Below are 13,012 nucleotides of genomic sequence, written 5' to 3'. Positions count from 1 at the left end.
AGAGATGAACGGGGGACATCTGCCCACTTCATTCGTCGTGAGCGTGCCTCCAAGGGGGTCCAGCGGCTGCTGGGTCCCTTTCTCTTTCCTAAACCCTTACCGGCCGGGTCCCGGTGGAGTGGGTGATTCCCCTACCCGCCCTCCCTGCCCTAACCCTAACCACTCCTTCCCTCCTGCCCTTACCCTAACCCCTAAAACCCTCCCTCCCTCCCTCCTAAAAATAAAAAATTAAAAAAAGCCAAAAAATAATGGAAACACGTAAAAGCCACAGAACTGGAAAGGATAAATAAGAAGGGGGTGCCAAAAAAGGAAAAATACAGGACGGGATGTCTATAAAGCAGGGGGTGCCATATAAAAATATATAAAAAGGATAAACAACAACAGAAGGACGAAAAAAACAAAGAGAGCACAGTAAGAAAAAGAACAAGTTAAGAAACAGAAGTATTAAGCAAAGAAAGTTAAAGAACAAACAGAGAAAAAGAACAAGTTGAGAAACAGAAGTATAAAGCAAAGAAAGTTAAAGAACAAACAGAGAAAAGTTAAAGAGCAAACTGAGAAAGAAAAGAAAGTTAAATAAAAAACAGAAAACCCAGAGTGGGTGGAGACAGACAGTATAAAAGCCGAGACAGGCATGCAACACAAACAGACAGACACGTTGGGCCAGCTTGAAGAAGGCCAAGTTACGCCGAAACGTCGCGACGGCCCAACGATGCGCAGTTGGCCAATTATCACCCTATATGGGCAATTTTTTGAACGGGGGACATCTGCCCACTTCATTCGTCGTGAGCGTGCCTCCAAGGGGGTCCAGCGGCTGCTGGGTCCCCTTTCTCTTTCCTAAACCCTTACCGGCCGGGTCCCGGTGGAGTGGGTGATTCCCCTACCCGCCCTCCCTGCCCTAACCCTAACCACTCCTTCCCTCCTGCCCTTACCCTAACCCCTAAAACCCTCCCTCCCTCCCTCCTAAAAATAAAAAATTAAAAAAAGCCAAAAAATAATGGAAACACGTAAAAGCCACAGAACTGGAAAGGATAAATAAGAAGGGGGTGCCAAAAAAGGAAAAATACAGGACGGGATGTCTATAAAGCAGGGGGTGCCATATAAAAATATATAAAAAGGATAAACAACAACAGAAGGACGAAAAAAACAAAGAGAGCACAGTAAGAAAAAGAACAAGTTAAGAAACAGAAGTATTAAGCAAAGAAAGTTAAAGAACAAACAGAGAAAAAGAACAAGTTGAGAAACAGAAGTATAAAGCAAAGAAAGTTAAAGAACAAACAGAGAAAAGTTAAAGAGCAAACTGAGAAAGAAAAGAAAGTTAAATAAAAAACAGAAAACCCAGAGTGGGTGGAGACAGACAGTATAAAAGCCGAGACAGGCATGCAACACAAACAGACAGACACGTTGGGCCAGCTTGAAGAAGGCCAAGTTACGCCGAAACGTCGCGACGGCCCAACGATGCGCAGTTGGCCAATTATCACCCTATATGGGCAATTTTTTGAACGGGGGACATCTGCCCACTTCATTCGTCGTGAGCGTGCCTCCAAGGGGGTCCAGCGGCTGCTGGGTCCCCTTTCTCTTTCCTAAACCCTTACCGGCCGGGTCCCGGTGGAGTGGGTGATTCCCCTACCCGCCCTCCCTGCCCTAACCCTAACCACTCCTTCCCTCCTGCCCTTACCCTAACCCCTAAAACCCTCCCTCCCTCCCTCCTAAAAATAAAAAATTAAAAAAAGCCAAAAAATAATGGAAACACGTAAAAGCCACAGAACTGGAAAGGATAAATAAGAAGGGGGTGCCAAAAAAGGAAAAATACAGGACGGGATGTCTATAAAGCAGGGGGTGCCATATAAAAATATATAAAAAGGATAAACAACAACAGAAGGACGAAAAAAACAAAGAGAGCACAGTAAGAAAAAGAACAAGTTAAGAAACAGAAGTATTAAGCAAAGAAAGTTAAAGAACAAACAGAGAAAAAGAACAAGTTGAGAAACAGAAGTATAAAGCAAAGAAAGTTAAAGAACAAACAGAGAAAAGTTAAAGAGCAAACTGAGAAAGAAAAGAAAGTTAAATAAAAAACAGAAAACCCAGAGTGGGTGGAGACAGACAGTATAAAAGCCGAGACAGGCATGCAACACAAACAGACAGACACGTTGGGCCAGCTTGAAGAAGGCCAAGTTACGCCGAAACGTCGCGACGGCCCAACGATGCGCAGTTGGCCAATTATCACCCTATATGGGCAATTTTTTGAACGGGGGACATCTGCCCACTTCATTCGTCGTGAGCGTGCCTCCAAGGGGGTCCAGCGGCTGCTGGGTCCCCTTTCTCTTTCCTAAACCCTTACCGGCCGGGTCCCGGTGGAGTGGGTGATTCCCCTACCCGCCCTCCCTGCCCTAACCCTAACCACTCCTTCCCTCCTGCCCTTACCCTAACCCCTAAAACCCTCCCTCCCTCCCTCCTAAAAATAAAAAATTAAAAAAAGCCAAAAAATAATGGAAACACGTAAAAGCCACAGAACTGGAAAGGATAAATAAGAAGGGGGTGCCAAAAAAGGAAAAATACAGGACGGGATGTCTATAAAGCAGGGGGTGCCATATAAAAATATATAAAAAGGATAAACAACAACAGAAGGACGAAAAAAACAAAGAGAGCACAGTAAGAAAAAGAACAAGTTAAGAAACAGAAGTATTAAGCAAAGAAAGTTAAAGAACAAACAGAGAAAAAGAACAAGTTGAGAAACAGAAGTATAAAGCAAAGAAAGTTAAAGAACAAACAGAGAAAAGTTAAAGAGCAAACTGAGAAAGAAAAGAAAGTTAAATAAAAAACAGAAAACCCAGAGTGGGTGGAGACAGACAGTATAAAAGCCGAGACAGGCATGCAACACAAACAGACAGACACGTTGGGCCAGCTTGAAGAAGGCCAAGTTACGCCGAAACGTCGCGACGGCCCAACGATGCGCAGTTGGCCAATTATCACCCTATATGGGCAATTTTTTGAACGGGGGACATCTGCCCACTTCATTCGTCGTGAGCGTGCCTCCAAGGGGGTCCAGCGGCTGCTGGGTCCCCTTTCTCTTTCCTAAACCCTTACCGGCCGGGTCCCGGTGGAGTGGGTGATTCCCCTACCCGCCCTCCCTGCCCTAACCCTAACCACTCCTTCCCTCCTGCCCTTACCCTAACCCCTAAAACCCTCCCTCCCTCCCTCCTAAAAATAAAAAATTAAAAAAAGCCAAAAAATAATGGAAACACGTAAAAGCCACAGAACTGGAAAGGATAAATAAGAAGGGGGTGCCAAAAAAGGAAAAATACAGGACGGGATGTCTATAAAGCAGGGGGTGCCATATAAAAATATATAAAAAGGATAAACAACAACAGAAGGACGAAAAAAACAAAGAGAGCACAGTAAGAAAAAGAACAAGTTAAGAAACAGAAGTATTAAGCAAAGAAAGTTAAAGAACAAACAGAGAAAAAGAACAAGTTGAGAAACAGAAGTATAAAGCAAAGAAAGTTAAAGAACAAACAGAGAAAAGTTAAAGAGCAAACTGAGAAAGAAAAGAAAGTTAAATAAAAAACAGAAAACCCAGAGTGGGTGGAGACAGACAGTATAAAAGCCGAGACAGGCATGCAACACAAACAGACAGACACGTTGGGCCAGCTTGAAGAAGGCCAAGTTACGCCGAAACGTCGCGACGGCCCAACGATGCGCAGTTGGCCAATTATCACCCTATATGGGCAATTTTTTGAACGGGGGACATCTGCCCACTTCATTCGTCGTGAGCGTGCCTCCAAGGGGGTCCAGCGGCTGCTGGGTCCCCTTTCTCTTTCCTAAACCCTTACCGGCCGGGTCCCGGTGGAGTGGGTGATTCCCCTACCCGCCCTCCCTGCCCTAACCCTAACCACTCCTTCCCTCCTGCCCTTACCCTAACCCCTAAAACCCTCCCTCCCTCCCTCCTAAAAATAAAAAATTAAAAAAAGCCAAAAAATAATGGAAACACGTAAAAGCCACAGAACTGGAAAGGATAAATAAGAAGGGGGTGCCAAAAAAGGAAAAATACAGGACGGGATGTCTATAAAGCAGGGGGTGCCATATAAAAATATATAAAAAGGATAAACAACAACAGAAGGACGAAAAAAACAAAGAGAGCACAGTAAGAAAAAGAACAAGTTAAGAAACAGAAGTATTAAGCAAAGAAAGTTAAAGAACAAACAGAGAAAAAGAACAAGTTGAGAAACAGAAGTATAAAGCAAAGAAAGTTAAAGAACAAACAGAGAAAAGTTAAAGAGCAAACTGAGAAAGAAAAGAAAGTTAAATAAAAAACAGAAAACCCAGAGTGGGTGGAGACAGACAGTATAAAAGCCGAGACAGGCATGCAACACAAACAGACAGACACGTTGGGCCAGCTTGAAGAAGGCCAAGTTACGCCGAAACGTCGCGACGGCCCAACGATGCGCAGTTGGCCAATTATCACCCTATATGGGCAATTTTTTGAACGGGGGACATCTGCCCACTTCATTCGTCGTGAGCGTGCCTCCAAGGGGGTCCAGCGGCTGCTGGGTCCCCTTTCTCTTTCCTAAACCCTTACCGGCCGGGTCCCGGTGGAGTGGGTGATTCCCCTACCCGCCCTCCCTGCCCTAACCCTAACCACTCCTTCCCTCCTGCCCTTACCCTAACCCCTAAAACCCTCCCTCCCTCCCTCCTAAAAATAAAAAATTAAAAAAAGCCAAAAAATAATGGAAACACGTAAAAGCCACAGAACTGGAAAGGATAAATAAGAAGGGGGTGCCAAAAAAGGAAAAATACAGGACGGGATGTCTATAAAGCAGGGGGTGCCATATAAAAATATATAAAAAGGATAAACAACAACAGAAGGACGAAAAAAACAAAGAGAGCACAGTAAGAAAAAGAACAAGTTAAGAAACAGAAGTATTAAGCAAAGAAAGTTAAAGAACAAACAGAGAAAAAGAACAAGTTGAGAAACAGAAGTATAAAGCAAAGAAAGTTAAAGAACAAACAGAGAAAAGTTAAAGAGCAAACTGAGAAAGAAAAGAAAGTTAAATAAAAAACAGAAAACCCAGAGTGGGTGGAGACAGACAGTATAAAAGCCGAGACAGGCATGCAACACAAACAGACAGACACGTTGGGCCAGCTTGAAGAAGGCCAAGTTACGCCGAAACGTCGCGACGGCCCAACGATGCGCAGTTGGCCAATTATCACCCTATATGGGCAATTTTTTGAACGGGGGACATCTGCCCACTTCATTCGTCGTGAGCGTGCCTCCAAGGGGGTCCAGCGGCTGCTGGGTCCCCTTTCTCTTTCCTAAACCCTTACCGGCCGGGTCCCGGTGGAGTGGGTGATTCCCCTACCCGCCCTCCCTGCCCTAACCCTAACCACTCCTTCCCTCCTGCCCTTACCCTAACCCCTAAAACCCTCCCTCCCTCCCTCCTAAAAATAAAAAATTAAAAAAAGCCAAAAAATAATGGAAACACGTAAAAGCCACAGAACTGGAAAGGATAAATAAGAAGGGGGTGCCAAAAAAGGAAAAATACAGGACGGGATGTCTATAAAGCAGGGGGTGCCATATAAAAATATATAAAAAGGATAAACAACAACAGAAGGACGAAAAAAACAAAGAGAGCACAGTAAGAAAAAGAACAAGTTAAGAAACAGAAGTATTAAGCAAAGAAAGTTAAAGAACAAACAGAGAAAAAGAACAAGTTGAGAAACAGAAGTATAAAGCAAAGAAAGTTAAAGAACAAACAGAGAAAAGTTAAAGAGCAAACTGAGAAAGAAAAGAAAGTTAAATAAAAAACAGAAAACCCAGAGTGGGTGGAGACAGACAGTATAAAAGCCGAGACAGGCATGCAACACAAACAGACAGACACGTTGGGCCAGCTTGAAGAAGGCCAAGTTACGCCGAAACGTCGCGACGGCCCAACGATGCGCAGTTGGCCAATTATCACCCTATATGGGCAATTTTTTGAACGGGGGACATCTGCCCACTTCATTCGTCGTGAGCGTGCCTCCAAGGGGGTCCAGCGGCTGCTGGGTCCCCTTTCTCTTTCCTAAACCCTTACCGGCCGGGTCCCGGTGGAGTGGGTGATTCCCCTACCCGCCCTCCCTGCCCTAACCCTAACCACTCCTTCCCTCCTGCCCTTACCCTAACCCCTAAAACCCTCCCTCCCTCCCTCCTAAAAATAAAAAATTAAAAAAAGCCAAAAAATAATGGAAACACGTAAAAGCCACAGAACTGGAAAGGATAAATAAGAAGGGGGTGCCAAAAAAGGAAAAATACAGGACGGGATGTCTATAAAGCAGGGGGTGCCATATAAAAATATATAAAAAGGATAAACAACAACAGAAGGACGAAAAAAACAAAGAGAGCACAGTAAGAAAAAGAACAAGTTAAGAAACAGAAGTATTAAGCAAAGAAAGTTAAAGAACAAACAGAGAAAAAGAACAAGTTGAGAAACAGAAGTATAAAGCAAAGAAAGTTAAAGAACAAACAGAGAAAAGTTAAAGAGCAAACTGAGAAAGAAAAGAAAGTTAAATAAAAAACAGAAAACCCAGAGTGGGTGGAGACAGACAGTATAAAAGCCGAGACAGGCATGCAACACAAACAGACAGACACGTTGGGCCAGCTTGAAGAAGGCCAAGTTACGCCGAAACGTCGCGACGGCCCAACGATGCGCAGTTGGCCAATTATCACCCTATATGGGCAATTTTTTGAACGGGGGACATCTGCCCACTTCATTCGTCGTGAGCGTGCCTCCAAGGGGGTCCAGCGGCTGCTGGGTCCCCTTTCTCTTTCCTAAACCCTTACCGGCCGGGTCCCGGTGGAGTGGGTGATTCCCCTACCCGCCCTCCCTGCCCTAACCCTAACCACTCCTTCCCTCCTGCCCTTACCCTAACCCCTAAAACCCTCCCTCCCTCCCTCCTAAAAATAAAAAATTAAAAAAAGCCAAAAAATAATGGAAACACGTAAAAGCCACAGAACTGGAAAGGATAAATAAGAAGGGGGTGCCAAAAAAGGAAAAATACAGGACGGGATGTCTATAAAGCAGGGGGTGCCATATAAAAATATATAAAAAGGATAAACAACAACAGAAGGACGAAAAAAACAAAGAGAGCACAGTAAGAAAAAGAACAAGTTAAGAAACAGAAGTATTAAGCAAAGAAAGTTAAAGAACAAACAGAGAAAAAGAACAAGTTGAGAAACAGAAGTATAAAGCAAAGAAAGTTAAAGAACAAACAGAGAAAAGTTAAAGAGCAAACTGAGAAAGAAAAGAAAGTTAAATAAAAAACAGAAAACCCAGAGTGGGTGGAGACAGACAGTATAAAAGCCGAGACAGGCATGCAACACAAACAGACAGACACGTTGGGCCAGCTTGAAGAAGGCCAAGTTACGCCGAAACGTCGCGACGGCCCAACGATGCGCAGTTGGCCAATTATCACCCTATATGGGCAATTTTTTGAACGGGGGACATCTGCCCACTTCATTCGTCGTGAGCGTGCCTCCAAGGGGGTCCAGCGGCTGCTGGGTCCCCTTTCTCTTTCCTAAACCCTTACCGGCCGGGTCCCGGTGGAGTGGGTGATTCCCCTACCCGCCCTCCCTGCCCTAACCCTAACCACTCCTTCCCTCCTGCCCTTACCCTAACCCCTAAAACCCTCCCTCCCTCCCTCCTAAAAATAAAAAATTAAAAAAAGCCAAAAAATAATGGAAACACGTAAAAGCCACAGAACTGGAAAGGATAAATAAGAAGGGGGTGCCAAAAAAGGAAAAATACAGGACGGGATGTCTATAAAGCAGGGGGTGCCATATAAAAATATATAAAAAGGATAAACAACAACAGAAGGACGAAAAAAACAAAGAGAGCACAGTAAGAAAAAGAACAAGTTAAGAAACAGAAGTATTAAGCAAAGAAAGTTAAAGAACAAACAGAGAAAAAGAACAAGTTGAGAAACAGAAGTATAAAGCAAAGAAAGTTAAAGAACAAACAGAGAAAAGTTAAAGAGCAAACTGAGAAAGAAAAGAAAGTTAAATAAAAAACAGAAAACCCAGAGTGGGTGGAGACAGACAGTATAAAAGCCGAGACAGGCATGCAACACAAACAGACAGACACGTTGGGCCAGCTTGAAGAAGGCCAAGTTACGCCGAAACGTCGCGACGGCCCAACGATGCGCAGTTGGCCAATTATCACCCTATATGGGCAATTTTTTGAACGGGGGACATCTGCCCACTTCATTCGTCGTGAGCGTGCCTCCAAGGGGGTCCAGCGGCTGCTGGGTCCCCTTTCTCTTTCCTAAACCCTTACCGGCCGGGTCCCGGTGGAGTGGGTGATTCCCCTACCCGCCCTCCCTGCCCTAACCCTAACCACTCCTTCCCTCCTGCCCTTACCCTAACCCCTAAAACCCTCCCTCCCTCCCTCCTAAAAATAAAAAATTAAAAAAAGCCAAAAAATAATGGAAACACGTAAAAGCCACAGAACTGGAAAGGATAAATAAGAAGGGGGTGCCAAAAAAGGAAAAATACAGGACGGGATGTCTATAAAGCAGGGGGTGCCATATAAAAATATATAAAAAGGATAAACAACAACAGAAGGACGAAAAAAACAAAGAGAGCACAGTAAGAAAAAGAACAAGTTAAGAAACAGAAGTATTAAGCAAAGAAAGTTAAAGAACAAACAGAGAAAAAGAACAAGTTGAGAAACAGAAGTATAAAGCAAAGAAAGTTAAAGAACAAACAGAGAAAAGTTAAAGAGCAAACTGAGAAAGAAAAGAAAGTTAAATAAAAAACAGAAAACCCAGAGTGGGTGGAGACAGACAGTATAAAAGCCGAGACAGGCATGCAACACAAACAGACAGACACGTTGGGCCAGCTTGAAGAAGGCCAAGTTACGCCGAAACGTCGCGACGGCCCAACGATGCGCAGTTGGCCAATTATCACCCTATATGGGCAATTTTTTGAACGGGGGACATCTGCCCACTTCATTCGTCGTGAGCGTGCCTCCAAGGGGGTCCAGCGGCTGCTGGGTCCCCTTTCTCTTTCCTAAACCCTTACCGGCCGGGTCCCGGTGGAGTGGGTGATTCCCCTACCCGCCCTCCCTGCCCTAACCCTAACCACTCCTTCCCTCCTGCCCTTACCCTAACCCCTAAAACCCTCCCTCCCTCCCTCCTAAAAATAAAAAATTAAAAAAAGCCAAAAAATAATGGAAACACGTAAAAGCCACAGAACTGGAAAGGATAAATAAGAAGGGGGTGCCAAAAAAGGAAAAATACAGGACGGGATGTCTATAAAGCAGGGGGTGCCATATAAAAATATATAAAAAGGATAAACAACAACAGAAGGACGAAAAAAACAAAGAGAGCACAGTAAGAAAAAGAACAAGTTAAGAAACAGAAGTATTAAGCAAAGAAAGTTAAAGAACAAACAGAGAAAAAGAACAAGTTGAGAAACAGAAGTATAAAGCAAAGAAAGTTAAAGAACAAACAGAGAAAAGTTAAAGAGCAAACTGAGAAAGAAAAGAAAGTTAAATAAAAAACAGAAAACCCAGAGTGGGTGGAGACAGACAGTATAAAAGCCGAGACAGGCATGCAACACAAACAGACAGACACGTTGGGCCAGCTTGAAGAAGGCCAAGTTACGCCGAAACGTCGCGACGGCCCAACGATGCGCAGTTGGCCAATTATCACCCTATATGGGCAATTTTTTGAACGGGGGACATCTGCCCACTTCATTCGTCGTGAGCGTGCCTCCAAGGGGGTCCAGCGGCTGCTGGGTCCCCTTTCTCTTTCCTAAACCCTTACCGGCCGGGTCCCGGTGGAGTGGGTGATTCCCCTACCCGCCCTCCCTGCCCTAACCCTAACCACTCCTTCCCTCCTGCCCTTACCCTAACCCCTAAAACCCTCCCTCCCTCCCTCCTAAAAATAAAAAATTAAAAAAAGCCAAAAAATAATGGAAACACGTAAAAGCCACAGAACTGGAAAGGATAAATAAGAAGGGGGTGCCAAAAAAGGAAAAATACAGGACGGGATGTCTATAAAGCAGGGGGTGCCATATAAAAATATATAAAAAGGATAAACAACAACAGAAGGACGAAAAAAACAAAGAGAGCACAGTAAGAAAAAGAACAAGTTAAGAAACAGAAGTATTAAGCAAAGAAAGTTAAAGAACAAACAGAGAAAAAGAACAAGTTGAGAAACAGAAGTATAAAGCAAAGAAAGTTAAAGAACAAACAGAGAAAAGTTAAAGAGCAAACTGAGAAAGAAAAGAAAGTTAAATAAAAAACAGAAAACCCAGAGTGGGTGGAGACAGACAGTATAAAAGCCGAGACAGGCATGCAACACAAACAGACAGACACGTTGGGCCAGCTTGAAGAAGGCCAAGTTACGCCGAAACGTCGCGACGGCCCAACGATGCGCAGTTGGCCAATTATCACCCTATATGGGCAATTTTTTGAACGGGGGACATCTGCCCACTTCATTCGTCGTGAGCGTGCCTCCAAGGGGGTCCAGCGGCTGCTGGGTCCCCTTTCTCTTTCCTAAACCCTTACCGGCCGGGTCCCGGTGGAGTGGGTGATTCCCCTACCCGCCCTCCCTGCCCTAACCCTAACCACTCCTTCCCTCCTGCCCTTACCCTAACCCCTAAAACCCTCCCTCCCTCCCTCCTAAAAATAAAAAATTAAAAAAAGCCAAAAAATAATGGAAACACGTAAAAGCCACAGAACTGGAAAGGATAAATAAGAAGGGGGTGCCAAAAAAGGAAAAATACAGGACGGGATGTCTATAAAGCAGGGGGTGCCATATAAAAATATATAAAAAGGATAAACAACAACAGAAGGACGAAAAAAACAAAGAGAGCACAGTAAGAAAAAGAACAAGTTAAGAAACAGAAGTATTAAGCAAAGAAAGTTAAAGAACAAACAGAGAAAAAGAACAAGTTGAGAAACAGAAGTATAAAGCAAAGAAAGTTAAAGAACAAACAGAGAAAAGTTAAAGAGCAAACTGAGAAAGAAAAGAAAGTTAAATAAAAAACAGAAAACCCAGAGTGGGTGGAGACAGACAGTATAAAAGCCGAGACAGGCATGCAACACAAACAGACAGACACGTTGGGCCAGCTTGAAGAAGGCCAAGTTACGCCGAAACGTCGCGACGGCCCAACGATGCGCAGTTGGCCAATTATCACCCTATATGGGCAATTTTTTGAACGGGGGACATCTGCCCACTTCATTCGTCGTGAGCGTGCCTCCAAGGGGGTCCAGCGGCTGCTGGGTCCCCTTTCTCTTTCCTAAACCCCCCCCCCCCCCTAACCCTTACCCTAACCCCTAAAACCCTCCCTCCCTCCCTCCTAAAAATAAAAAATTAAAAAAAGCCAAAAAATAATGGAAACACGTAAAAGCCACAGAACTGGAAAGGATAAATAAGAAGGGGGTGCCAAAAAAGGAAAAATACAGGACGGGATGTCTATAAAGCAGGGGGTGCCATATAAAAATATATAAAAAGGATAAACAACAACAGAAGGACGAAAAAAACAAAGAGAGCACAGTAAGAAAAAGAACAAGTTAAGAAACAGAAGTATTAAGCAAAGAAAGTTAAAGAACAAACAGAGAAAAAGAACAAGTTGAGAAACAGAAGTATAAAGCAAAGAAAGTTAAAGAACAAACAGAGAAAAGTTAAAGAGCAAACTGAGAAAGAAAAGAAAGTTAAATAAAAAACAGAAAACCCAGAGTGGGTGGAGACAGACAGTATAAAAGCCGAGACAGGCATGCAACACAAACAGACAGACACGTTGGGCCAGCTTGAAGAAGGCCAAGTTACGCCGAAACGTCGCGACGGCCCAACGATGCGCAGTTGGCCAATTATCACCCTATATGGGCAATTTTTTGAACGGGGGACATCTGCCCACTTCATTCGTCGTGAGCGTGCCTCCAAGGGGGTCCAGCGGCTGCTGGGTCCCCTTTCTCTTTCCTAAACCCTTACCGGCCGGGTCCCGGTGGAGTGGGTGATTCCCCTACCCGCCCTCCCTGCCCTAACCCTAACCACTCCTTCCCTCCTGCCCTTACCCTAACCCCTAAAACCCTCCCTCCCTCCCTCCTAAAAATAAAAAATTAAAAAAAGCCAAAAAATAATGGAAACACGTAAAAGCCACAGAACTGGAAAGGATAAATAAGAAGGGGGTGCCAAAAAAGGAAAAATACAGGACGGGATGTCTATAAAGCAGGGGGTGCCATATAAAAATATATAAAAAGGATAAACAACAACAGAAGGACGAAAAAAACAAAGAGAGCACAGTAAGAAAAAGAACAAGTTAAGAAACAGAAGTATTAAGCAAAGAAAGTTAAAGAACAAACAGAGAAAAAGAACAAGTTGAGAAACAGAAGTATAAAGCAAAGAAAGTTAAAGAACAAACAGAGAAAAGTTAAAGAGCAAACTGAGAAAGAAAAGAAAGTTAAATAAAAAACAGAAAACCCAGAGTGGGTGGAGACAGACAGTATAAAAGCCGAGACAGGCATGCAACACAAACAGACAGACACGTTGGGCCAGCTTGAAGAAGGCCAAGTTACGCCGAAACGTCGCGACGGCCCAACGATGCGCAGTTGGCCAATTATCACCCTATATGGGCAATTTTTTGAACGGGGGACATCTGCCCACTTCATTCGTCGTGAGCGTGCCTCCAAGGGGGTCCAGCGGCTGCTGGGTCCCCTTTCTCTTTCCTAAACCCTTACCGGCCGGGTCCCGGTGGAGTGGGTGATTCCCCTACCCGCCCTCCCTGCCCTAACCCTAACCACTCCTTCCCTCCTGCCCTTACCCTAACCCCTAAAACCCTCCCTCCCTCCCTCCTAAAAATAAAAAATTAAAAAAAGCCAAAAAATAATGGAAACACGTAAAAGCCACAGAACTGGAAAGGATAAATAAGAAGGGGGTGCCAAAAAAGGAAAAATACAGGACGGGATGTCTATAAAGCAGGGGGTGCCATATAAAAATATATAAAAAGGATAAACAACAACAGAAGGACGAAAAA

The sequence above is a fragment of the Copadichromis virginalis genome, linkage group LG15 (assembly GCF_057382275.1).
Source record: "Copadichromis virginalis isolate Kocher_CV1m ecotype Utaka linkage group LG15, C_Virginalis_male_GT1.1, whole genome shotgun sequence".
Lineage (NCBI taxonomy): Eukaryota > Metazoa > Chordata > Actinopteri > Cichliformes > Cichlidae > Copadichromis > Copadichromis virginalis.
This window is presented reverse-complemented; position numbering follows the sequence as displayed.